This window comes from Mustela erminea, chromosome 14 (genome assembly GCF_009829155.1).
Source record: "Mustela erminea isolate mMusErm1 chromosome 14, mMusErm1.Pri, whole genome shotgun sequence".
NCBI classification, from domain to species: domain Eukaryota; kingdom Metazoa; phylum Chordata; class Mammalia; order Carnivora; family Mustelidae; genus Mustela; species Mustela erminea.
Window position 1 is genome coordinate 60,584,328 of NC_045627.1, and position 6,282 is coordinate 60,590,609.

Consider the following 6,282-nt stretch of genomic DNA (forward strand, 5'->3'; position numbering starts at 1 on the left):
CTTTAGGGTTTTTTTGTTTTGGGGTTTTTTGGGGAGGGTTTTGTTTGTTTGAGATTACTGGACCATCATTAAATGTGTACTGTGAAGAGATTAATGATATGTATAAAGGGCTTTACCAAAGTCCACTAAATAAACACTACTCAAGTACAGACTGCAAACCAAAATGTATCTGTGTTGTGACATTAATTACAAATAGTGAGTATGGTGCTAAATTCTACACCAATGGAATTAGATGAGTGCTATGCACTTAATTTTAAAATAAAACTAGTTTTCAGTAAAATGGCTTTAGTGTTTTGTTTTAATATATATTTGTAGTTTCAGTGAACCATGTCATCATATTAGTCAGACTTGGAATCCTAATTATATTTACTAAAAGCTATCCAGATGGAGAGCATAACTGAAGTGGTGGGAAACTCTTGTCCATTGATTATGTAGTCATACAGAGCATCAAAGCCCATGAAGTATGTTGGACACAGCTTTTGGCCTTTTGAGCTTAAAATCAGTATATTAGCAATTGCAGCTTCTGATTTATCAAACACATACTTCAGAAATTTGAGGTCTGACTGATGTCAGAACAGTAGGGACACAAGATGGTCGAGGGTGTGAGAGGAAGCAGGGTCAACAGTGAGAATGGTCTGTTCACCTAAGTGTATGTATCATTTGCCACTTAAAACTCAGCAGACAGAAATTGTTTTGAAGAGTAAAATTTTAACAGGTTTGGATGTGTGGATTGAGAACTTCCACCCCTTGAGGCACCTGAATGGCTCAGTGGGCTAAACCTCTGCCTTCAGCTGGGGTCGTGATCTCAGGGTCCCTGGGTCAAGCCCCAAATTGGGCTCCCCCGCTCAGTGGGGAGCCTGCTTCCCCCCCCTCTCTCTGCCTGCCTCTCTGCCTACTTGTGATCTCTCTGTCAAATAAGTAAAAATCTTCTTTTAAAAAAAGAACTTCCACCCTTAAAAAGCATTTTTTTTTTTTTTAAAATTAGGCTTCTATATTATCCCTTGCTCTGGCACAGTGCCAGGGTTTAGCAACAGACCTCAAGAGTCAGTTAATATACAATGCTCTTTAAGGCCGAATTTAAGAAAACAACAGGCATTCTAAGCCAGGGCAGGCAGCTCTACTGTGGAAGCAGTTCTGAACCCCATGTAACAAGTTTATATCCATCAATTGTCCTCCAGCACACTGTGAGACTTAACCTCTATAACCTCAAGCAGCTTAAATTTAGCTTGCTGCGACTATCATTTTGGAGCAGTTACAGTGGTAGAGTCTAGAACTCAGTTTAATATCTTCATTTAGGAATCTCTCCACATCCATTTTTAAAATCCCTTAGATTAAAAAAATAAATAGAAAATACAGTAAGTGGAAAGCATTAAGACCATGCTCCAGCTTTCCAGTGGGAAAGTAGGGGTAGGCTGCTACCCTATCCCGACCCAACTGCCGTTCCTTTTATTATGATTTTAAGACTTTTTTAAGAGCAGTTTTGGAGAGGCACCTGGGTGACTCAGTGGGTTAAGCTTCTGCCCTTGGCTTGGGTCAGGATCTTGGAGTCCTGGGATCAAGCTCCGCTTCAGGCTCTCTGCTGGGCGGGGAGCCTGCTTTCCCCTCTCTGCCTGCCTCTGCCTACTTGTGATCTCTGTCCGTCATATAAACAAATAAAATCTTAAAAAAAAAAAAAAACCAGCTTTGGAGTTTTTAGAGCAAAATTGAGAAGAAGGTATAGAGATTTCCCATGTGCCCACTACCCCACACAGGCTCATTCTCCACCGTTGTCAATGTGCCGCCCAGAGTAGTACACGTTACAACTGATGAATCTACAGTGACACATCCTAATCACTAAAAGCCCATAGTTTACCTTATGGTTCACTCTTGGTGCTGGACATTCTATGGGTTTAGATGAAAGTATAATGGCATGTTTCCATCATTATAATATACTATGTATTTTCACTGCTAAAAATCCTCTGCAATCTGCTTATTCATCCCTCCTCATGCCTTCGCTTTCCTTCACCCCCAACCCCTGGCAACCACTAATCTTTTTATTGTCTCCATAGTTTCTCCTTTTCCAGAATGTCATATAGTTGGGGACATATGGTACATAGCCTTTTCAGATTGGCTTCTTTTACTTTAGGGATATGTATAAATTTCCATCATGTCTTTTCATAAATTGTTAACTCTTTTTAGTGCTGAATAATATGCCATTGTCTGGGTGGATCACAATTTATCCATTCACCTACTGAAGGACATCTTGGCTGCTTCCAAGTTTCAACAGTTATGAATAAAACTTCTGTCCAAATATATGTAGGCTTTCCTGTGTATTTCCGGCTCTTTGGGGTAAGTACCAAGGATGTGAGATTGTTGGGTTCTATGGTTAAGAATATGTTTAATTTTGTAAGAAACTGCCAAACTCTCTCCCAAAGTGGTAGTACATTTGCATTCCCACCAGCAGTGAATGAGAGTTCCTATTGCTCCACATCCTCATCAGCATCTGATGGTGTCAGTGTTTGGGGTTTTGCCCATTCTATAGGTGTGTGGTGTGTGCAGGGGTGCATAGAGTGTAGAATCTCATCGTTTTGATTTGCATTTCCCTGGTGATAAATTATGTGGAACAACTGTTCATGTGTTTATTTGCCATCTGTGTATCTGGGGAGGTATCTTAAGGTCTTTAGCCCAATTTTTAACTGGGTTCTTTTTTTTTTTTAAGTTTTATTCACTCATTTTAGAAAGTGCATGCATGTAAGTGCGGGGAGGAGCAGAGGGAGAAAGAGAATCTCTAGCAGACTCAGTGCTGAACACAGAGCCCGACACGGGGCTCAATCTCACTACCCTGGGATCATGACCTGAGGCAAAATCGAGTCAGATGCCAACCAGCTGAGCCACCTGGGTGTCTGTCAGTTTATTTTCTTATTGTCAATTTTAAGAGTTCTTTGTATATTTTGGGTATTCCACATTTTTTTTTCTTTTAAGTAATCTCCATGCCCAATGTGGGGCTCAAATTCAGGACCCTGAAATCAAGAATTGCATGCCCTATGGACTGAGCCAGCCAATGTCCCTCTTTGTATATTTTGGATAACAATCCTTTATTAGATGTGTCTTTGCCAGACTGTGGCTTGTCTTCTCATTCTCTTGACACTGTCTTTCACAGAGCATAAGTTTTTTATCTTAATGAAATCCAGCTGATCATTTGTCATTACTTATGGAAGGGAATGACAAATCCTGAAAATCTGGCTGAATAACTAAAGAACTGAAGTTATTATGCAATCAGGATATTACAAAGGTAACTACAGGAACAAAAGTACAAACCTTCCTAATTATCAAAACAAATACAGAAAACAAAGCAAACAGTCTATATAGAAAAATATTTTTAGAAGGTATAAATACAAAAAGCATAAGAATAGAACAGAAGTAAGATCAAATATACAAATCAATAAATGTAAAAGGGCTAAATTCAATTCTTGAGAAAAAGAATTTCAGACTGAATCACAGAGCAAAACTCAAATCTATGCTATCTAACAGACCTACAGTAAAAACGAATCTGAAGGGTTGAAGGCACAGGATGAGTAAAAAGATACTGAAAAAAAAACCCTCAAAAAGCAATATCTTAATAACAGACAAGGCTAAATTCAGGCCCAAATGTATTAAAGCAACCAGAAAAAAGGGATGCTATATAATTCTAAAGATTATAATTCACAGTAAAGATGAATAGTTAATGAATATCCCTGAATTAAATAACATTTGATTCTTGCAATGTTATGTGAAAGCAACAAAGGACATAAGGAGAAATAAAAGGAAAATATAGGTAGTAGGAAACAAATTCATCACTTTTGAACCATGGCAGATCAGTAATTTAAAAACTCAGTAGATATCTAGATCATAGTAACATTATGCTTGCTCTAACTGACATAGATAGAGAGAGTCTGAGAAGGGAAACTGTACAGACCCAATGGACAAGATCACAGAGGACACTGACAGAATGTCGCCTGTGCCAATAGCAAATCTCTCAGTCTTCTCAAAAGTTTTTAACAACTGGAACCGTTTTCTTTGTTGACCCATCTGGGTGCCTGAGATCACAACGCCTTGACTGGCCTCTTTGCTAGCTGCCAGCTGATTTGCAGCTCACCTAAAGAAAAAGAAAATCCATGGTTTCCAAACTGCAAAAATATTCCCATTTTTGCATTCATTAGATGAAATTAACCCATATCCTTTGCCCAAGTAAATAGTGTACTAGTAATTACTATATTTAAGTTTTCTTTGATAATATTAAACTCTAATGTGAACTTCCACAAAACTTGATATGTATTAATCCATAAAGAAAACAGCAACCAGGGGTGCCTGGGTGGCTCAGTGGGTTAAAGTCTCTGCCTACAGCTCAGGTCATGATCTCAGGGTCCCGGAATTGAGCCCCGAATCGGGCTCTCTGCTTGGCAGGGAGCCTGCTTCCTCCTCTCTCTCTCTCTCTCTCTCTCTCTCTGCCTACTCCTGATCTCTCTGTCAAATAAATAAATAAAATCTTAAAAAAAAAAAAAAAAGAAATCTTATAAGAAAACAACAACCAAATGTAGAATTAACATTGTACATTCATGGTAGAAAACATACTTCCATGAAAATGCAGCAAAAATAATACAGATAAAAGGACTAAAGTCAAAGTCAAAATGCCAACAAAAACAAGTAAATCAAGCAAAAACAGAAGGAAAGAAGATAAAAGCAGAAATTAAAGAATTATAAAAGAAAAAAACCCTGATACATGCCTGCAGTGCAGCTAGACAAAAGAAAACAGTTTAAAAATTGAAAAGGAAGGGGCACCTGGGTGGCTTGGTTGGGCCTCTGCCTTTGGCTCAGGTTGTGATCTCCCAGTCCTGGGCTTGGGCCCCACATAGGGCTCTCTGCTCAGCGGCAAGTCTGCTTCTCCTCTCCCTCTGTGATCTCTCTCGCTCTCTAATAAATAAATAAATATATTTTAAAAAATTGAAGGGGCGCCTGGGTGGCTCAGTGGCTTAAGCTGGTGCCTTCAGCTCAGGTCATGATCTCAGGGTCCTGGGATAGGGCCCCGCCTCAGGCTCTCTGCTCAGCAGGGAGCCTGCTTCCCACTCTCTCTGCTTCCTTGTGATCTCTGTCAAATAAATAAATAAAATCTTAAAAAAATAATTGAAAAGGAGGAGGTAAAATTGCCACTATTTGTAGATATGATTGTACACCTGGAAACTCCAAAATAACCAACTGAAAAACCATGACAGACAATAAGCGAATTCAATAAATTGACTGGGTGCATAATTAAAATAGCTTTCATATGTGCAAACAGCTAGCAGTTAGATTTAATGAAAGATACAATCAATTATAATGGCACCAAAAGAAGATAAAATGTCTAGCAATAAACATAAGACATGTGCAAGATCAATAAGAAGAAAACTTGAAATACTTGTGAGTTGACACAAAAGAATACTTGAACAGGTCATGCCATATCTGTTTAAGATTTTGTTCATTTACTTGAGAGAGAGAGCACAAGTGGTGGGGAGGAGCAGAGAGAGAGAAGGGAAGCAGGCTCCCCACTGAGCAGGGAGCCAGGCATAGAGCTCCATCCCAGGACCCTGAGATCATGACCTGAGCCGAAGACATGCTTAACTGACTGAGCCATCCAGGTGCCCCAGTCAGGCCATATTCTTAAGACAGGAAGCATCAACATGATAAAGGTGACAATTCTTACATTCATCTATAAATTAACCTCACAAGCCAATTTTTTACAATGAATTCAACAAGAATAAAAAGGAAAATTCTGAAAAAGGCTACCAAGGGGAGACAAGCTCTTTGACACATTAAAATATATTACAAACCTGTAATAAATAAGTAACTATACTACTGGCAAATGAGCTGACAGTTCAATGAAACAAGAGAAATTCCAGAAAGAAACCTAATCATATATGGAATTTAATACATAATAAAGGTAGCATCTCAAGTCAGTGGAGGAAAGTATGGATTGTTCAATAAATTGAGTTGGATCTTCTGGGGTAGACATCTGGAAAAATAAAATTGATCTCCCATTAAAAATTTAAAGAAGAATTATTTTTTAAAGATTTTTTATTTATTTACTTGACAGAGAGAGAGAGAGAGATCACAAGAGGTCAGAGAGGCAGGCAGAGAGAGAGGGGGGAAGCAGGCTCCCTGCTGAGCAGAGAGCCCGATGCAGGGCTCCATCCCAGGACCCTGGGATCATGACCTGATCTGAAGGCAGAGGCTTAACCCACTGAGCCACCCAGGTGCCCCTTGGAAGAATTATTTTATGACCTAAAGGAA